Source organism: Falco rusticolus, chromosome 1 (assembly GCF_015220075.1).
Source record: "Falco rusticolus isolate bFalRus1 chromosome 1, bFalRus1.pri, whole genome shotgun sequence".
In the NCBI taxonomy this organism is placed as follows: domain Eukaryota; kingdom Metazoa; phylum Chordata; class Aves; order Falconiformes; family Falconidae; genus Falco; species Falco rusticolus.
The window spans coordinates 72,538,242-72,559,710 of record NC_051187.1 but is presented as its reverse complement, the minus strand read 5'-3'; the positions used below and the strand labels follow the sequence as shown (position 1 = coordinate 72,559,710).

Here is a 21,469-nt window from a genome sequence, read left to right as displayed (position 1 = left end):
ATTACCATGGCCTGACAGGAAAATGTGTGACATAAATAAAGTAAAATGTCACTTGGTATGTAACAAGTTTTTCCTATTCTGGATGAGCCAGACTTGATTGGAAACTTCTTGTGGCATTTGTTTACTATGAATGCAATTAAACAGTGTTCTCTGCAAAATTGCTAGTACAGATAACTGTGTCCTCCTCATTAACTGTCTGCTTTAAAAAGCATTATTTCTAGGAAAGAAAGAAGCACGAACTAGGACCTCACAAGGACCTGTCACAAGAAAGACAGGAAAAACAATCTTTTGCAACTGAAAAACAAAATCACAAATAGGCTCATCTGTTAATTATTACATGGGAAAGATAAGACATTCACCTATTTCACTTCTTGCTTTTTCAAAGAAAAATGTTATATATGAACAAGCTGATTTAATTGGGTCGTTGGAAATGTCTGTGAAAGTCTTTGCTGAACTCTGTGGAGTAGGGATATGCATGCACGCCTTTGTGATTTTTCTTTGTTATTATAATGCAGAACACTGTTTACATAAGTGTTATGGTAACATGTTCCACTGTACAGTGCAACCAAGAGTATCTAAAAAAGTTCATAAACTGGAGTTTGCTTTTCAGCCTTTCTGATCTCACTTTTTCAGCTAACTCTTCTGGGGATCCCAGAGCAAAACACAACACATCCTGCCTGTTCATACAAAGTCTACTGGATTAGTCAGTTTTATAACAATAAAAATAGCTTCAGACTTCTCAGTTTTTCAGTTCACCCTAATCTTAAGCACTATTTTTATTGCGACATTCTCAGTTTTGTGTTCACCACGTGAACACTGCAACAACGGGGGGCCCAACCTGCAGCCCTGCTTTCAGCAGAAGGCAGAGTTTTCAGGGAAAGCTGAAAGTGGCCCAACGTGTTCCCTACCCCTCAGGTCACAGAAATGAAAATCAGTGTAAACCAAACCACAGTTGGGATCTGAATGTTTGCTGCTGAAAGTACATTAAACTCAAAGCATTTGGCTTAGTCAGTGGATGGGCGGGTGGTTTGGTTTTTTTTTTTCCTTTGTGCACTGACATTTGACCCCTTTTATAATATGCACCTTGCACCACTGAAACCCAATTAGTTATTTATTAAACTCAGGTACCAATGGCTGACTTGTACATATCAAGCTTTTAACTGCCTGTGTGCGGAGGAGAGGGGGATGAAAGGCAGTCGTCTTTGCTGTGAAATTCTGTCATATCGGCAGAAAGGAGCTGCAAAGTGCAGCAATTTGTACCTGACCTCTAATCTAAGAAGTTTGTGCAAACCTTTGAACCTTGGATTGAAAATGAGAAACAAGGTTTACAAGTACAAGGAAGAGATTTCCAGTACTCGTTACCTGTGCCCAGGGTTAATATTATAAATTTAAAAAAAATGTTTAACCAAGGCAGAGACTCTCTCAGGAGGCACCATTCGTGTGCTGAGTTAATTCAAGACAATTTAAGTCTACTGAAATTACAGCTCGGTTGGAAATACCTAGGGTTTGGAAGTGAAATTTCTGTGTGCTTCAGAAAAGGAGTGGGATTTGAGACAGATGTCATGTGAAATTCACCTTTTGCTGACCTTAACTGGGATTTTTTTTTTTTTTTAATTAAAAGCTGACGAAAGAAGACAAGCAACATTTGATTCAATATAATTTCTTCAGCAAAGAATGGAGCTGAAATGCAGAACTGAATAGAAATTATTTGAAAGAGTAGCAAAATGGCTCCTCCGTTGTTAATTGGGCTTTCAAACATTTCTTTTTATCCAACACATTATCTAATCTTGATTATACAGTGCAGAGCTATATATGAAACTCATGGAAAAATAATCAAACCAACATTACAACAAGCTCTTGATAGACAGTCATCTAGCATTGTCTTAATGAGCAAAAAGGACATGTTTTGCAGTTCTGTTAGATTAACCATGTTAATTTTTTTTAAAAAGTTCTCTCAACCCTGTCAGATATTGGCAAGGTCTTTGGTGTAACATCATCAGCTAACACCAACATGCACCACCGTGGACTGTTTTGGGTGTGAAGACCTTCAGAGACCAGCTGTGATAATACAAAGGAAAAAGATGCCTTTCTGTACCCAGGCTGTTAGGCCATAGAGCATCACAAGGGATGGCAGTAACTTTTTGTAGCGACATCCCTCACATGCTCTGAGCACTGGCTGTCATCCATGGCAAGCTTGGGTGTGCAAAGTGTGAAGGAGCACTATACACACACGTTTTGAAACACAGCTTCAATCCTACCTAGCACAGGACAGGACACCATTATACACAACTGCTGCATCTGGTCCACATGTGAATGGACAATTTTGTCAATGCTTTTAATTGAACCCTACTTATAACAGCTATATTTCCTTTTTTTTATTATTTTGTTTTTTTAAACAGGTTTTAGATTCAACTGATTTTTTCCAGATTTAAGTTCAAACTTCACTATTGTCGTCAGCACTGACCCCAACAGAGCAGTAAATGAACAAATGTATAAATAAATAAATAAGGGTGAACAGATTAACATCATATATCCTATGTCATACACAAGCCTTAAACATTCACATTCTGCCTAAGTAGAATATGAATAGAATAATATCAGAACTTGATTTTCTTAAAATGCTATCAAATTTTCAGTACACAGAATGAGTTGTATAGATTCCTTTGTAACAATACTTGCATATATACCTGCTTGCTCAATCTTCCTATCCACCTTCAATCTACACCCCCAAATTCTGTACCTGAAGCTGATAACCCACTTTTAAAGCTTGATTTTTATGTTGATCTCTTGAAAAGGCAGAACAAAATACCAGGCAGCACAAAAAGACGACAGCAGAGAAAGACCGACTGAAAACACAATGTCAGGTGGTTGTAAACGTCTACCTTTCACTTCATTAATTTAAGACAGTAGAAGAAATATCTCTGAGACAGGATTTTATTTTATTTCCTCTGTCTAAAATATCGGGGTTAGTTTTCACTGTTCTGACATTCGCTTTGCTATTTGCTACACAAATTCTTTTAGATATTCACATGTCGAGCTCATAGTTCAAGCTTAGAAGTAGTTGCTTCCTTCTCAAAAATCACTTTAGGACCCTCTAAAGGCAGGCAAAACCCAGACCTGATACCTTGACAATGACATATGTTTGGTCTCAACTCCCTGATAAATGAAAACCAGATAAAAAGCCCTACAGAGCAAACAAGATTTCCCTTACCTCTCTGGTCCCACGATCGAAGTGCGAAGTGCGACAGGTTAAGGGGACTCGTGCCTTTGCCTGAGCAACCTTTCTTCCTAATGGCAAGAGCTGGGTAGCCTGGTTATACAGTTTATGCATCTCTTTATTGGCCAGCGAGCGTTAGCCATTTAAATTCCTTGGGAGTCATTTGTTAAGGGCTCTTAGGCTGAGGCTAAGTGGGTGGGACGAGAGGAGAGGGGATGTTAGTGCTGCCAGATGCAGAGAGCTCTCCAAAGCAGTTTGAAGATTAATAGAAAACCATCTGCAATGAAAGGGATCTTTGGCGGGAGGGTTGGGTCCAACCTTCAGGGAAGCACAGGAAAGAGAAACCATGACATTTTTGCAGGGAGGAGGAATTGGAAGAGAAAGATTTTGTTCAAAATTCAAAACTTGGAGAAAAGGGAGAGAAACATGTACAAACAACTCCTTCCTAGCACAAGGCGTTGTGCAAATAGCTTGAGTTACAACAGATAAGATAAGAAAAGGGCATATTTTGCTTGACGGTATGAGGGGTTTTTTTAGTTAAATATTTAATTTTTTTTATATGTGTCTGAAAAAATTATTTCAGGCTGCCCTGAATTAATTTGCCTTTGGTTGTAAGAAAAAAAAATGGTCTGCAGCTCCTGGAGTGAGAGGGAGGTTTGCTGATTTCGGCAGCAACAGGACGGTAGGAACAACTCAGTCTGTGCTGTGTACCCAGTGTGCACCGTCTCAGCAGCAAACACGGAAACTCAAACGTGTTTGCTCAAAAGAAAAAAAAAAAGAGCCTGGTGCAGAAGTAAAAGCATAGGGGTGGTAAAACATGATTCATGACAGCAGAAATAGTCTGTACATAACAACGGAGCATTAGGCCCCGGGAGCACTTAGGCAAAGCAAACAACACACCTTCTCAAGCAGCCAAGAGGAGGAACTGCACCGAAACACTCTCTGGATGATGGATTTGCCCGGTCGGCAAGCAGTATGCACAACCAGCTGGCGGGAAAACAGGGAGTCGGGCATACCTTGGGAGACAACTTATTTCTGGGAAAGGACACTGCTCAGAGCAGTTGAAAAGCAAACAGCACATTGCAGAAGCCAAACAACTACAACTTTCAGTCCTTTCCCAGATTTTTTTACTAGCATAGCCATTTCTTTCTTTTTTCTCTTTTTTTTTTTTTTTTTTTTTCCAAAAACTAAAGCTTGGTCCAGATCTCCGGCCAAGCAGCACACAGGCAGCAACCTCAGGGCATCCCTATGTGGAAGAAGTGCCTCAACTTCTCAATGACAAATGCACAGTGGTGGATGCTGCAGAGGAAGTACTGTCAGTTTGTATCAGATGGTCCTACACAGTAATTTGTTCTTGCCCTCTGAGTGGTTCAACCTGGGCATGTAAAACTTAGAGACATCCTTGTACTGCAGAGTCAGAGGCTGGTCAATAGAGAAGAGGGGTAGGGGACTCAACAGGTGTAGATATAAGAACTCTAAAATTAGAAGGCTCCACGTTAGAGAGAGAAATGTGGGGTGTGGAGGATGGCAAAGACTGGCAAAAGAAGCATCTTTGTGGCAGTTTCTAAGAGAGAACAGGAATGATAGCTGTTCTGCTTATGCCACGAACCCAAAGGGTGATTGCAATCACTCTGTTCTGGCTTCTTATACTTATTTATCCACAGTACTGTGACCATGGTGCATTAGGCCCTGTACAAAAATGCCTGCAGCCCAGATCCTGGTCCCAAAATGCCTGCAACCCAAGTCTACTGTACAAGTCTTCCATCTTCAGAATTCTCTGCAAATGTTAACTCCTTAGCTACAAGAGCTGCAGAGAAGCAGGTACTGCTCTGTAGACAGCGAGTCTGCAGCATGGAAATTCAGTAGTTTGCCCAAGACTATGGAAGGAATTAGTCTCAAACCTAGGGATAAAATCTAGGAGATTCTGCCAAAATCAGATCCATACCTCAATCCCACTGATCTATACACGGAAACAAGTACGAAATATTTAGCTGGTTTAAGCTTGCAAAACTCCCCTCCACCAGATTGATTTTTTTAAAGTCAGTGTTCTTCTCTTTGCATTTTTCTGTTGGAGAACAAACTAAACTTTTAACCGTAAGCATTGTAGAGCGAATCCTGTCAGCTACAATCATGCATGCATGTACTTGAATGCACAGGGAAGACTATTCTGGTGTAAGTGGAATGAAAAAGCACTGATGCTAGTGAGTTGATGGGCTCATTTTTAGAAGGCTTTTCAATATACCTTGTGAGTTCAGACCAAGTAGGGAGGCCCCCTCAAACCCTGGACTTTCATTTTAGCTCCATCTTGTTAGTTTCCAAGTTATGTTCCCATTATTGTTTAAAGCAATGAACATCAACAGATTAGGCTGATGCAGGGTATTCTGAGGTGTTAGCATCCCCAGTGGCAGAATTTGAAAATATATTATTTTGTCGTGCAGGTTGTGCTTTTATAGGGGACTTAACAAAGCTGGGCAGAATTCTGCAAGTGTCCCCCCTCAAGCTTTGCCTAGTGTTAGGCCCCTACTTCCCTTCAGCTTCAAGCACACTGTATTCATAATGATAACAGGACTTTATATGACTCTTCATGATGATTCTGGCATCATGAGAGGGATACACCTACAGCAGAGTGGGAAAGTGTTAAGGACAGAGTGGGAAAGTGTTAAGGGCAGAGCCATCTGATCAGCAGGGAGGATGGAATCTGTACACACACACACACATGCGCGCACACACGCACACAGATGCACGCACACTCCTCTCCTCATACAGCACCCACTGCTCTGGTATAAGTATATAAACACATCTTCTCTCCTAATGTACAGCTTGACTACAATGATGAAGTGTCACCCTCTGTTACGATAATACCATAAACATTTAGTTGTTTCCTCCTTCTGATGATTGATGGCTAAGCAGGGGCCATATTCTAGGAGATGCGAAAGAGAACAGTGAAGAGTCCATCCAGACAAGTCCATACCTATGTTTCCCATAGACCTTTAATTTCCTTTTATTCTTTCCTGTCGTGGGATTACATGTGAAAGTTTCTTCCTAAATAATTCTTCTCATGAATGCAGTGATAGAAAAGGCTGGATATTTGAAGAACAAAGTGAGACTCCCTGGAATATGCTAATGCCTGTGAGATGGGGACCTTCTTCCTGACACAGAAAAGGCTTCCAAGGAGACAGTGTGCTTCCCCTCATCTGTCTCTCTTCTGCGAGCAGACACACAATCTGGCCTCCGCTGACTGGGTGCACTGGGGTCCTTGATGTGATGACAAGCAATAATAAAGCATTGGATCTGCTTTCTGGAATTTTTAGAAAGACCAAACCCAAATACTTTGGGAGATTCAGGGGCTGATCATACATGCTAATCATTTTATTCGGGTGGTGTCATTTTCTGGTTGAGAGTGAGTATTTTTGATGATCATGGTAGGAAATAGGCTTTCAGGAGATATTTCAGTATGGCAGCTTAGCATCATGTGACAGTGGAGAGACGTGAGCAAGTGAAAGGAGAAGGGGGAGTAAGGAGTGAGCGGGGGGTTGGGTTTTATGGTTATATTTGGTCTGCAAAAACTATTGAGAGACTGCAGTGGAATGGGAAAGGAATGTGCCAAGTAAAATATTTCACTGAAAGGATGGATGAATTTAAGAGTGACCTGCAAAGTCTCGGTCTCAGAAAATCTTTCAGGTTTATCAGTATATTCACACATAAGCCTGTCCTCAGCCACAATACAGCCACAAAAATTAGGCTTTCATAACAGACAGCCTTTTTCTTTTCCTTTTCATTCTCTTTTTAACAAAACCACTTTGTGTTTGGTGGAACAGGTTCTCACAAGTTTGTAGAACCATTTTATTGCCTATTTGAATGTTTAAAGGGACAACACCACTTTATTTAAATGAATAACATGTTATTTTACACCTGTTCTTACACAATGAGAGTTAATACAGCACAATTCGTCATTTCCTGACTTTCATAAGTTATTGCAGACCAAAATCTGGGGAGATCCTTCAAAGAACATACAGTCTGTAGCAGGTACCGCAACACTTTGGGTTTTTATCAGGTGGATAGTATACAACAAACACACATATATGTCTCATAACAGCTTTACTAGATAGTCTCCAGGGATTTTGAGAGGTAGTCAGGCACCCAGGTAGACACGGAGACAACAGCTTTTTCTGTGCATAACCTACGTCAGTGCTTTCACCTTTATCTTGCTACATCACAGAGGATTCACAATAAACTCCCTTGCAAAGGTGGACTCCCCTTCTCTCTGCCAGCCCCAGCCACATCCCCCATCCCAGCATGGAAAGGACAAAGTCACAGCCCTGAAGGTGTGGCCCTACCAGGGGTAAATTTGTCCAGGGACACCCTGGGCTTTTCTCTTTTGTTTTTTAAGCTTGGGTTTTTCTGGTTCATGGGAGCGAGAGTTGCTCTGATAACCTTAACGGTCTCTAGACAAAGTTTTTGCTTTATTTTTAGCAAACACTTTAATTGTCATTCTGCAATGAAATTCAGCACAGAGGATCACCCTGGAGAGTAGGCTCAGTTTCCCCATGTGCAACTTTGTGCTTTCATTTAAACTTGAAAGCAGGTTTATGTTCCAAAATGTAAGAAGACAGATATTAAATAAACCCATGGAGTGCAAGAGATTTCAATTAGCACACAAAAGAAGAAGGAAACCAGCAAAACCCAAAGATTTTTTATACAGCCACAGGCATTACGTTTCTGTGGCATGTTTGCTTTCCATTAAAATAAATACAGAGTGGCATCTGGATAGACATATCTGGCAAGGGAGATTAATACGATGATCGTTTTCCAGTCCCTGGGTAAATAAAACACTCTGTGGGAAAAAAAGTTTAGCCCTCACTAGCCTGCTGTGGCTGCTCAAGACCAGTGTTTCACACCACACTTCTCACAAACATGTTAAACTGGCGCTGCCAGCGTGAGGTCCCACTCCATCCTTCCCACAGCCACCCTATGCAGCCCTCGCTTGTGCTGCCACAAGAATTTGTGTGGCTGCACTCTGCACACACGCTACCTGAGCACCTGTGCTGGCAGAGGGGAAGGAGAAGGTGGGACCAGTCCTTCTGCCAGTATTGCTGGCTTAAAGCATTTGTCAAATCACCAGTATTGAGCAAATCCATGGGAAAACAAGGGAAAGATTTCTTTTGAAGCCTGCTGAATCTAGTTTCACAGCATAGCGCCCGCTCTGGAGAAGCTGATGAGATTGCACAGTGGGGTAGATGAGAGCCTTTCTGTAACACCACCGAGCTCACTGAACTATCCAGAGAGATCAGAGGGTAGAACAGCAAACTGTTACTCTTTGTAAGTTTGAATGCAGCATGTGAATTTTAGTGCTGCACTTATCAAGAGGCTGAAGGTACGGGAGGAATCAAGGAGGGAGGCACAGCACAGCAGTGTGAGCTCTGTGAGTCACTGAAAGGCACCCGGTGGCCACCTCCTGTGGCTAGCAGGGATATCCAGCCAGCACAAACCAACCATGTACCAACCAATTTTGGTAATTTAAAAGTGCCCAGCAAACAACAGTCTCACTGGTTCCCTCTGGGGCCTTTTTGCAAAGCCGAGCATCACAGGGTTTTGTGACACAGGTTCACAAGAGGGAGGACCAAGACGTCCAAACAGGAGGCTTCCAGAATCGGGGTATGAAAATGAGAGTGGCTAGCACACACAACCCTCATTTCTTCTCTTCCAGCAGTTGCTCTGTCCTTCTACAGGCCACAGAAGAATATAGAAGTATTAAGAGAAACAGCTTTTCCTCCAGCCAGCAGGCATCATCTCTGGTTAGGGCATGAGCTTTTCTATTCTAGTTCTTAATGTTGCATTGAAAATACGACAATAAGCATCACTCGGAAATTGTTCGTAAAAAGGAGTTATCAGATAAGGGAACCGACACAGTTTCCTTCAGGAGGACATATTTATTTTTCTGCCTCCCTGTAACACAAAGGAAAAAATTAGACTAGAGGAGACTGCAGGGGAGTTTGCTGCATCCATTAACTCTGGTGTCTCTTACATTATGTTTTATTACACATTCACAACTTCCATGTCTCAGAACACTGATTTATTGTCAGGATTAGAAAAAGCAGCTTTTGATGGTGTCAGCAGAGTCTGAACTGCCATGCACAGAAAAGGCATCGGGACCAAGTAAGTCTGTGTTAAACAGACTAAGCTATATACCTGTCCTATGCTGCCAGGATACCTGGGATGGGACTTTACACGGTAAAAAGCTGCTGTGACTGAGCCACCCATTGGCAGCGTGTGCCGCTGTGAGTCAGGAGCGGGGTCACACCTCCTGGCCCATCACCCTGCCTTGCATGGTGCACTTTGTCCCCACGGCCCAGGGTGGATTTGCCTGTGCCGTCCGTGCTCTTGCCTTACCTAACCTCACCCCAGCGCCCCGGCTCCTCCTCCACCACTGTCTGCACACTGTCTGCTCCTCTCCGCTGCTGACCTTTGCTACAGGCAGGCAGGATTTGGGTTGCAAACCTGCCTTTGGCTGAGCTTTCTTCTCAGCGGCCAGCGTTGTACCAGAAACCGGCTGCAGGCATGCTGTTCCCAAACCGCAGCAGCTTGCTCTGGTTTGGGGCTGTTTTAAGCTATGCTGCCAGTCTAAGGCGTGCTTCTACAGTGGAGGAAACAAGATGGATTTACCTGTTATCCCACCAAACATGCTATCTACAGCACAGGCAAGCCCTGGAGCTGCATCTATAGCAAGCCACTCACACGGTGCAGAAACACAAGGTAACATAAGCGGCTCTTGGTACGAACTTTGCAACCCTGTGGTAAAACCAGACTGTAACCAAACACACTGAAATAGTAAAAGGGCACTTTCACCCCTGCAGCTGCACGTGGGCTGAGGCCCACCGCTGGTGCGGGGCTCTCGAGCATCATTCCCCTGGCTGCCAAAGCTACCCCAGGCCACCCTGTGGGGTGGAGCTGGCCTAATTAAACTTGGAGGTGCTCAAGGGCTCTGTTAATGGGCAGCTCTCAGTAATCACAGGAAGGTGATTTTTTACAGGACTACGCTTCTGCTGTAAAACGCTTCTCTCGCAAAGACAGACCTCAGAGTGCTGTTGACATAACTTACCTCTATAGATATTTGACAAGATAAAGCAGGCAAAATATCTGTGATTTCAAGGACGGTAATAGCTGAAATGGTTAGGAATTAGAAGAACGGACTGAATGGCTGTGGTTATTAAATCCATTAGTTAAATTGCTCTTTCCCTTCCTTGGTAAAGAAAATGTTTCTACAGTGACCTAGGATCTGTCGCGCTTGAGTCACTGACAACACCTAAGCAGGAGGTATATCTCATTCAGGATGCACCTAAGCCCCACACTTCCTATCTCTAGGGGAAGGTTTGTATATTCAGGAGGGCATTCCCCAACTAGCAATAACCAAACCCTTAGGTTCAGACTCAGAAGGTGCATAAAAAGGTCCTGAGACAGGAAGATCCTGTCACTTCGGCTAAAGGAGGGGCTGGAGACACTGAATGAGGTCTTCTGAGCAGCACCCACACTCTCAGCTCTGCCCAATCTATCTCTCATATTGCTTTTCTGCAGGGTTGATGCATGTAGACCCTGGGGTTGCCCAGGGTAGGGACTGTGGGCGAGTTCACTTGTTTTGCAGGGAAGGAGAAAACTTCAGCTAAAAGATTGTGCACTGTGCTGCCTTTGGGTCCAAGGAAGAGACCCCAGCATGTTTTATTTGTTAGCAGAAATGTAACCAATGGGAACTACTGTCCCTCAACTGTTGGGCACAAGTAATGCTCACCAGGCACCTGAGACATTTGCTGTTTGCATGGAGTCATCTGCAATTAAACAGGAAATTGCAGACTGTCAGCAGGTTAACCAGGTGACAAATAAGCATAATCCTGCACCTTATATACTCCCTTTTTTTGGAAAAACAGAACAAACAAAAGAAAAACCCAAACAAAAAACCCCAACACCACCACCTAGAAAAAAAAAAAAAAAAAAAAACAAAACAAAAAACAAACCAGTTAAAATCTCAGGAACTTTAAAAGGTCAGTGACTTTACCCTTCTCAAAAACACGCAAGGTAAACTCCTAAAGGAAGCATATTTAATTGGTGGGAATACACATAGGTTGCATTTTGAAGGTAAGCATGTTACCAAATGCCCAGAGAAAGAGCTGCTTCAGTCTCCGTGCAGCTGAAATGGTTGGAATCTGACCTTTCCAGGGTTGTGTGCTGTGTTCAGAGCACCACTGGAGGTAAGCAGAGACCTACATTTGAGGATATTGTCCTTCTGCTACATTGCTGGGGATTATTCCAAAAGAAAAAGGAACACATTTTTGTGCAGTCTGTCCCATTCTTACCCCGTTTGATTCACCAGTACACAATTTAGCACATAATGTCTGAATATGAATATGTAATATGCTGCTGTCTAGTACACGGATTAATGTGGCAACAACCAGGTTGCTACCTGTCCTTCACCTGTCCAAATACTCAGACTTCCACACCACCCTTAAGGACTGAATTTTCTATCTGTATAAGGCATTGTTTGCTCTGTTTATATTTAGGGATGTATGTGAAGAGATGGCTGAAATTGTATTGCTGTATAAATTCATCTGAATGAATCCAGTTCACTCTTGCTGCCAGATGTTTGACATGAACCATGTTACATCAGGGATTTAATTTGATTTCTCATATGTTTCATGGTATGAAACTGGTGCTATATACAAGACAGTACGTGCCAGAAAATACAAATAAAGCCATCAGGTGGTGAGGTTTCCCTTGCTTGGCCTTTGTAAAAGGAAGCAAAACCTTTTTCTGAAGATGTACCACAAAATCAATGAAGAGTAGTGAGGTTATACTGAGGCTTGGAGTGCTTTTCTTTGGAAACCATTCTTTTGGGAACAATTATTGTTAAAAATGAAACCTAAGAGGATTAAAATTGCCTTGCATGTGATTTCCTAAGCATAGTGATGATGCCAACAAAAGAAATTTCCTTACACAGTCACTGAGCTACGTCACTTCAGAGAGGAAAAAACGTAATATTTTGAGTTTCTGCATTTACTCCTGAAAAGACCATTTTATACATGTGAAAAAGTTACTTTTGGCCTGCTATTGGTCATAATTTAAGGAAACATTAAAAGAGCAATTGCAGAGTGTAGCATAATAGTTGCTGTGCATGCCATGTACACCTCCGCATTGCAGAAGGACGCTTGTGACCTGGAAGAACAGGACCCTCCACAATGACTGCCCATTTCTAACAGAAACACTCAGTTGTACTCAGAGCATAGCCAGCTTCACAAAATAAACAACCTTCCTGTCTAAAGCATGACAGCCTATTGTATTTAGTGATGAGGAAGAGAGATTTCCCTGAAACAAGGATTCTTCATAACCACCTCCTCAGTGAATGCTTACACCATGTTTTAGGGCATCTACTGCTGCCCAGGAGGCTGACACAGGTGACTCACTGACCAGGCTCCCTCTGACACAGCCTGCATGCCCCCTAAGTATCATAGGAAATATAACCATGACCATAATACCACCGCAGGGTACAGTTACTAACCTACAGGTTGCTCCTCAGCCAGCCAGCAGCAGGAAGCTTGTGCCCCACTAAGCCGTTGCGCGCCCAGTGCCACGTCACTGCCGCGTCCCCAGTGCCCAGCTGCCCGCTGCTTCAAGATCTCAGCCAGGGAGTTCTCAGGTCACGGAGAACCAACGAGACAAACCCTGTGCTTTCAGATGCTCTTTTACTGAAACTATCAAGGGAACCTAAATCATTACAACCCCTAACAACGACGGACCGACCCGGAGCTGATTAAAGGGCACTTTACAAAAGGTTCCTCCCTGAGTACACTGTGATCCTGTTTTGCCAAGAGCAACCAGCTTCCCTTCTGCCTCTGCTGGCCAAAGGTCAGCATGTCAAAGCGAACGAAGTCCACCAGTAGCTCGTGGTTAAACGGCTAAAACCACTCCAGCTTACTGCAGGTACTGCAGAAGTAAAGCTGCTGTGACACTCAAAGCTCACAGATATAAACTACTGCAAAATTTGGAAGGGGAAGGAGTGCAGTCTGGCATGGAATACAAACAGTATTCGCCACTGTAACTGAGCAAACAGGCAATAAATAGACTCGTTAGCTTTGCCTGGGAGTTAATTTTCCTGTTTGCACATCCTAGCACTTGCATACTCTTCCTGGTTTCACTGAATGTGTGGCGTTCCCACCCTGGTTTCCTAAAAACGGCCCCATGCCCCACCCCAGGCATATGAGCCCACACCGTGTCTGCCAGCCCCTCTTGTGGGCCATCCACCGCTTGTGGACTTGCTGGCCAGTTGCAGCCAAGCAGCACACGGATGGAGGTCTCAGAGCTCACACAGCTTTAGGAAAGCCAGGGCTAACTCGGAGAGATCAATTTTTTATGTGACTGAGGAACAGGCAGTTTGAGCAGAGAGTTTCCCCCACCTTGAGAAGCCAGCAGGGCTGTATGACCCACAGGTGATGGCACCAGCAGCCGCCCAACCTGCAGGAAAGGGACGCAGAGAGGAGCAAGGGAGGAATGCAAAGGGTGGGAGGATGGGAGAAGCTGAGGACAGGGGATGGAGCTGGAATTGCTCTGCATTCCTGTGGTGATACTGTAGAAAACCAGACAGTAAGTTCTGCGGTTCACAGATCCGCCACTTATAATGATGTTAAATCCTCCAGCCTTTGTCTGTCAAATTCACGCTGAGGTAAGTAGGAACTAAGCATGCTCCAGAACCATTGAAGACTGTATAAGTGCCTAGATATTGGCCTGGGGAGGTCTGACTTTAAATACCCATGTCTTAAAATGACAACATAAAAAACCAGTTCCATCTTTCAGACACCAACTTTAATCATTATATTGCCCAACTCACAGAAACCTTATCAAGAGTACACAGAAAGTACACAGTTACATTCTAGTCTGGAGTAAAAATCAAATTGCTGAGACTATGCTACACTTCCATTTCATTAAGCATGTAACAGTTTAATTATCCTAGACCCTAAAAACCTCCTTCTGTCTTCAGAAACACTAAATTTAGGCTTCCTTAAGTATACTACAGATACAAATGTAAAGTTACTGGAAAGTCAGAGAAGGAGTAATGAAAATATCTAAAAGCCTGGCCTACAACAGAGACTCAAAAAAAACGGATTTTTGCACTCGTGGAATGGGAGGTCATGTATGGAAAATCCTGGCTGCTGGTTTTGCTATTTTCAGTTCATTATTAGATGCATTGTTTTTAGAGAGCTGTCTTCCTTCCTTCCCTCCTTCTTTAGAAAGAGGACAATGCACAGAAGGAATGGTTTGAAAGAGAAATTGCTTTTCTCTTATCTTTTTCCATCTTTCAGTTGCTCTTTATAACAGTGTTTAATTTTAAGGCAACAGTAACACAGAAGACATTTTCAGGAAGAGCTGAGCTTCTAATAAAACAAGGGCAGGTAGAAATCTGAAGAGTGGACAATGCCCTTTAGTAAGAATGTATAAGGGAACAATCCCACTAGTTGTCTGCTTGGTGGCTTGGAAACCCCTGACAGCTCACGCACTGCACAGTACTGTGCATTTATTTCAGTGAAGGGAAAACCCAGTTTATTTATTATCCCATTACAAGGCTTTGTTTCTGATGTCCTTACTCTCAAAAGCAGCAAAGCACCAAACCAACGTATTGTTTAATATCAAACAATGCTCTTGCTTCTCATCAGAACAGGGAAGCCAACACTGCTCAACTGCATGGCCAGAATGAATGTAACTATAGATTTAGACTGGGCTTATCAAAGAAAATTAGGAACAACATGAAAGCAGGAAAAATTTATAATAGAAGCAAAGGGAACCCATCACTACCTGTCAGGAGTTTCTCTAAGTGCCTGTCAAGCTGGGAACACAATGTTTTACAAACCCCAATGTCAGTTCTTAGCTCAGAAAGAGGAACCAGCAGCTGGAGATGTGATCTGGGAAAAATGAGTATGTTGCAGTTAGGTGGCAGAGTGGCATGCAAGAACCCCACCTGATGTAGCCAAGGCACAGGTTGCTGCTGGGGGTCTCATCTTGAGTGGGTTCTCTGCCCTCCTGGCTGAGCAATTCTTTCTCTTGGTTTGGTCCCAAATTACATCCTGGGCATGAAAGTTTAATTGAAACTGTGAGTTCTTCTGCACACTTTTGGTTCTAATCATGTATGCTCTCCACCAAAACTGTGTTTTGTTTAAAAAAAACCCTCAACAAGCCATAACATAAGCACATAACCCCCTACTTGTCTCTTGTCTCTTGAGGAGGAGCTGCAGATACTCCCTTCTGAAGTAGGATCACAGTTATTCCCACAGGGGAAGGAGAAGGAGATTCCTGGTGGAGGAAGGGCTGGACCACTGATTCACCTCCATTGAGCGGGGGCGGGGGGGGGAGGCGGGGTACATGTGTCCTTTGCATTGCCCCAGTCGGTGAAACCCTCTGCCTGCTTTGACCCCTGGAGCAGCTCAGGGCAGTCCCACGCACTCCGCACATCTGTACCATGTGATAGCTCGGTTCTCCTGGTTATCCTCTGTCTTGATCCACTGACCATCCACACTGCATCAGTGCTTGCTTTTGGGTCCTCTTGTAGACAGAACTGGCCTGTTCTTCCTGAACAAAGTCTGTGTGTGGCTCCAGGGACAGACAAAACAGACAAGCCCGCGCCAGGTGTGGTTGCCTGGGCTGATGCAGCAGTCTTCCAAGAGGATCCCTGCACGCACAAGTGTCCCTGTGCGACTCCATGCTGTGGCCAAACACACCCCCTGAGTTTCATGACACCCTTCTGCTATGCTTCAGGAGCTGACAGCTAACAAAAAGCATCTGAGAAATTACATTTATGCCTTTAGGACTAGGAAGGTCATCACAAGCGCTGGAGAAGACCTGAGACACGTGCTGTGTGGATGAGCCAGCCTGCTCCAGAGGGGTTAGCAGAGCACCACAGCTTCTGATATGGATAATAAATGTATATTAATTTAAACTGATAAATTGTCTGCTACCTACTTTTTGTTTTTCCCTAAACAACTCAGCATAGTTCGTAAATGTACGTGAAAACTGCTAGTTTGCTGGTTACAAAAGTTATTCTAAATAAAAATAACATCCAGTAGGCTAAATAAATTTGGAAATCTGTGGTGCAAGTTGCAAATGTTTAGTGTCAAAATCTGAAAGACTTGGTGTGGTTCTACTGAAGCCTACCAGGAAAAACCTACCCTGGGCTCAGGTGAGGCAAAACTTGCCTTCCTTCTGGTTCCTTGGAAGTGGAGTAGTTATGTGAAATGTAGGCCTACAACAAAAAGGTTATTTCATTTGTAAATGTGAAGAAACTTGCAACTAGCATCAGAGCATTTTGAGGGAGGTATAAATGTTAATATACACATCCCCATGCCTGCCCCCTCTCATGGGCATTTGCAGTGCAAGTGGTGAAAAAAAACCCTACACAAATGAAATATGGAGCCTTCCCCTGGAAAGAGACAGGCAAACAATGGAGACGGAGACACCTCATGGCACAGCCCACCGCCCAGAGCCTCACATCACCAAACAACACAAACGAAATACCGTGCTATGGCATGCAGCTTGTACGAAAAGTGCCCTGCTGCTAGTGGGTGAATGGGAAAATCATATTTCACAAACAGATTTCAGCAAGGGGCTCATGCTTTGGAGAGAAGAGAGAGGCTGTGCAAAAGCAACGGGCTATTTTTAAAAGTCAAGCCAAATGCTTGAAGAAAAACTTCTAAAAAGTAGCCGCCAGCACAGCTGTGTTTATGGGTCTATTCAACCAGAGAGTAGCTGGCTCATAGACTTTGAGTGCAAGTAATGATTTAACATCGTGACCCAAGCATGAAGCTGGAACACACCGTGAAACGATTTTGGCAAGTGTATATTTAATGAGTCAGTGCCCTGTTATCTGATGGCGCGTTTTTACATGGTGGGAGCTATTTTAATTGCCACATTATAATCTGAGAAGCTGCAAAGGGTTGAATGCTTCCCTCTTCAGTACCAGCCCAGTCAACCGCAGTCATGTTTTTGCATTGTGTCCCCCTCAGCAAGGCAAAATTGCTGCATCTCCACTAGACCTATCTGTGATAGAGCTGGGTATGGAGCCACCGCGCACACACCCTCCGGACAGCTGGGACTATGAGATGGTCTGCAGTTCTCCTGCCCTTTGCTATGTATTTTCCTTGCTTTTAGGCTTGGGGAAGGAGTCCCATCTTCCTGGTATTTGTGTCTGTTCTTTTTCACATGAGCAGCCAGAGGAATAAATGAGAAATAGAGCATGCTTGTGAATCAGAAATAAATTCTGTTTGAAAGCTGACTTGAACAGATTAGCCAGACGGGTGCGTTTGTTCTAGTGATGGTTTTCTTAAAAAAAACCCACCTCCCAGCCTCTTTACTCAACCACACGTTTATTTTCTAAAAAAAAACCCCAAAATATTTGACCCTATCCATCTCTTACTGACAGAGCTGACAGGAGACTTACACACACTATAAATTAGCTATACAACTAAAACCTGCTACTCCCAAATATTTTTATAAATAAACAGGAAAATTTATTGCACATAAAAATGTAATATGCTTATCGAGGTCTCAAAAACCTGCCCTCACAGCTAAAAACATTTAACATTTATAAAGCTGCTTAATTAAAAAAGCAATGGGTTTGGTTTGTGTTTTTTTTTTTAATCAGATGAAAGTTATATCTGGAATGGTCAAATGCCAGTTGCCGAGAGCTATGTGGAATGGCTCCTCTGTCTGGAACTGCCATCAGTTCTAATATCAAAACTCCACCTGCAGTTATTGTAGTATTGAGCATTAACTGTATTCCAGAGTCAAGGTGATCACCAGGATTAAAGAGGAGAAGCAGAGGGAGGTTGCACTCATTGACTTGCTTGCAAATCTGTTTGTCAGGTCCTTGCAGGTGACCCCCCCTTACACAAACTTGCAGATCTCACATGCTAACAGTCTGAAGGACACGAAACAGATATTTTCAGTATTTCACTTCCCTTAAGAAAGATGTGCCTGCTGTCTTAACACAGAAACTAGTCTATAAGTTAGAATAGTGCTTTTTTAAATTACTTGGACTTCACTCACAAAAAAATAACGTTAACTATAAGTAATTTACATAATTACAACTCTGGAAAACCTGAGTTTAAACAAAAGAGCAAAATCCCTGGAACTGGATTGGACAAGCAGAAAAACAAAAGAGAAGCCACAGATCCTATCTCCCATAGCCTGGCATGTTAGCACAACTCTATTCCCAAAACACTGTCAAAATCTGACTTCCTAAAACACCGTCAAAATTTGGCTTCTCCAAAACAATCTTGTTTGTTTGTTTGTTTGTTTGTTTGTTTTTTCCTGGTGACATGCATCTCCAGGATACTCAAAAACAAAACCATCAGGCCTCAAAGTTCAGCACCATGATAAATTTAAGTGCCAGTTAATAACCTGCCAAGCAAGAGCAATCATGGACTCTGGACACAAAGTCTAGTGAGGTTACTGGGGAGAGCGCTACGTGCCCAGGGCTAATGGAGCTTTGCACCATGAAGTGTGCTATGGGGTGCTAACGCAGAGCACCTTCCCTTCATCAGGTGGGAGTTTAAAAAGGCGACTCACCTCTGAAAGGGAAGAACTCATGAAACTATGAGTTTGCCAGTTTTGCTAGTGTCCATCAGAAATTCTAAGGTTTGACTAATAATGGTTATTATGGAAGTTTTGAGACAATTCCTTCTTGACTTCTTTTTAACCTCATTCTTCAGTTTTCCATAAACCAAACCTCTAATTAGACTCATAATGCAGCAAAGTACCTAAGCAAGTGAAAACAGTTTAAATCTCTTCTACATCAACACAATTACAATGTGTTTAAAATGGCACGTGCTGGGTGGGGTGGACCCTACTTGCCTCTCCCAAAATGCAGCCAGAGGTCTCAGTAACCTCCCTATCACTGCAGTTAATGCACAGAAGAGTTTTCACGTGGCCTTGAAGACACTCCCAAGTAATTCAACAATTTCTTTACTGAAACTTCCTTGTTTAAATGCAAATGAAGAGCAGACCTGAACCTACAGTGTTGAATGAACATAAATTGAAATGCTTTAACTAGATTTCATTTCCATGCCTTCCCTCTTTTCTTCCGTGGGGGAGATGTGTCATCATGAAGTTTAAAAGAATGCTCTCTATGTATCCTGCTTCTGTTTACAAAAGGCTGCTCACCTTTCTACCTGTCATTTCAAAAACTAACTGAAAAGAAGCACGTTCTTCACGGAAAAAAAGTCCTTTACCTCTGTGCAGAAAGCAGTTGCCATGAAAAATGCCCAGCTGCAGACAAGTACATTAATCCAATTAGTGAGAGTCATAGTGTTCGTATGTAACATCAGCATTAACTCACCGGCCATTTACATCAAAATATTCTGCAGAAAAAAGATTACTACCTAGAGTAAAAAAACTTAGCATATAGAACAGCACCGTATTAAACAGCTGTGCATGGCTCTAGTTTTAATGTGTGCTATCTGCAATCATGGAAGTAGTACAGAATCACAGTGGTGGTTTTCACCGTGGCTGATCAGAAAGAAATTCTTCTCTTCAGCTCGTTGGAGCAACTGCACAGCACAAAATGGACCAGATGGGTCTTGGTTGACTTCAGTGCAGGGTAAAACCCCGCTAGGGCTTTGCAAAAAAGGACTGTACCCTATTGAGCCAGTCACAATATGTTTCTGCTGGAATTACTGACCATTCCCCTTATCCCCAGCTTGTGAAGAGGGGGGAGTGTATTGCCTGTAAGCCTCTGGAAATCCTTCGCCCTCGGGTGTGGTACATCTGGTATTTTGGTGTACAGAGGATATCACAGCATGCTGAAGCATAAGGTCCTTCAGAACTAGAAAGATGAAGAAAAGGGAGAAATCCAGAAGACAGGCTTGTTTAGCACCTTTTTATTGTTCTTCAGCACGGTCGTCCTCGATTTCCACTTGGATGACCCCTCTCTGCTATGGGGTGTGATAAGCCTCCAAGACAGGCAGCTCCTCGGGTGTCCAGACAGCTGGGCATCAGCCATTCTTGCTACTCTCCGACTCCCTTCCCCCACCACTCTCCCTGCTTATTTCTGTGATATTGTTCTTCTCCACAGGATCTTTTCACAGGGTTGTCTTGAGACTCCAGGTACCCAGAGCTCCTCCACTGCCTTCCACCCTTCCCCTCAGCAGAGGGCATCAGGGGTCCCCCATGTGCACCCCCATTTCATGCCCTCTCCACAGAGAGCTCTGGGGTCAATTGTGCTCGTTTGGGAAGATGTGCTCAGCTTCTTAAGCTTCTCCTTGGTACTGGAGTATTGAGCGTTAACTGTCTTCCAGAGTCAAGGTGGTCACACGGATTAAAGAGGAGAAGCAGAAGGAGGTTGCACTCATTTACTTGCTCAAGCTTCTACCTACAATACTGGTTTTTTTCAGCCACTGCGATTACGCCTGTACTTACAGCATTGCACAGTTTTAAACAATGTCCCCCTTGCTAGGAGATTCCCACCTGACTGCTGACATAGAGCTAAGCTTTGTGCTTCAATATTGATTGCCAAGAAGTTTTAAGTAAAGATGGAGTTGCAGTAACACCTCCAATACTCTCTGTTGTACCTGCTCCCTGCCACCCGTACAGATGGTACACACCACCAAGCCAAACAAGCTGTCCACCCAGTAATCCCAGGCACTCTTCCCACATCTTAGTTCAGATGTATTGCCTGAAGAGACCTGTAGAGGTCCATAGGCACATCCTATACATTTTTAGTACTACAGCCTGAGTTTTCCCCTGCAACTCCATTCAGAGCCAGCCTTGCCATTATGTCTATTTAATGGCCCAGGCAGGCATAGCCTTATCAGATACAGCATTTACTCATAAGCGTAGCCTGATGAAGCCCCTTCACTATGCAGTACATAAAGGCAATGTAGTTCCCAAGGATAACATTGGCAGGAATAAACATGATACCAGGTAGAGAAGGCTTTGCAGAAGCAAGATTTTAGCTATCAATCCCATCGATTAACACCAACGGACTGATTAGGCCCATTAAATTCAACATAAAGCTGCCTATCCATGAATTTTCTATTGCCAAGTCCTTAGTTTCGGCTTTATTTATTAAGCTGTCTGCCCACACAGAGCTAACTACAGGTGTGGTTTGAATGTCTCTGGGAGCCGTTCAAGTGGAAGAGCTTCATGATAGAGTGGCTACCCTGAGTATTGGTTGGAGAAGCATTAACAAAAGTGCCATAAACCAGGTTAGAAAAAGCTGTTTCT

General features: G+C 43.3%; 1 protein-coding gene across 9 annotated transcripts in view; it reads right to left on the bottom strand.

The window, feature by feature from the left end:
• Positions 1–21,469, bottom strand: part of RBM47 (RNA binding motif protein 47) — an 82,076-nt gene that overhangs the window by 18,647 nt on the left and 41,960 nt on the right. Inside the window, exon 1 of one of the 9 annotated variants that reach the window (XM_037384382.1) lies at positions 12,762–13,044. The exons of 7 other annotated variants lie outside the window; for them this stretch is intronic. The gene's annotated coding sequence lies outside the window, so the exon portion shown is untranslated. Of the gene's footprint in view, positions 1–3,211; positions 3,236–12,761; positions 13,045–21,469 lie in introns of those variants that run through there. One more of the 9 variants, XM_037384400.1, reaches the window with a different exon arrangement.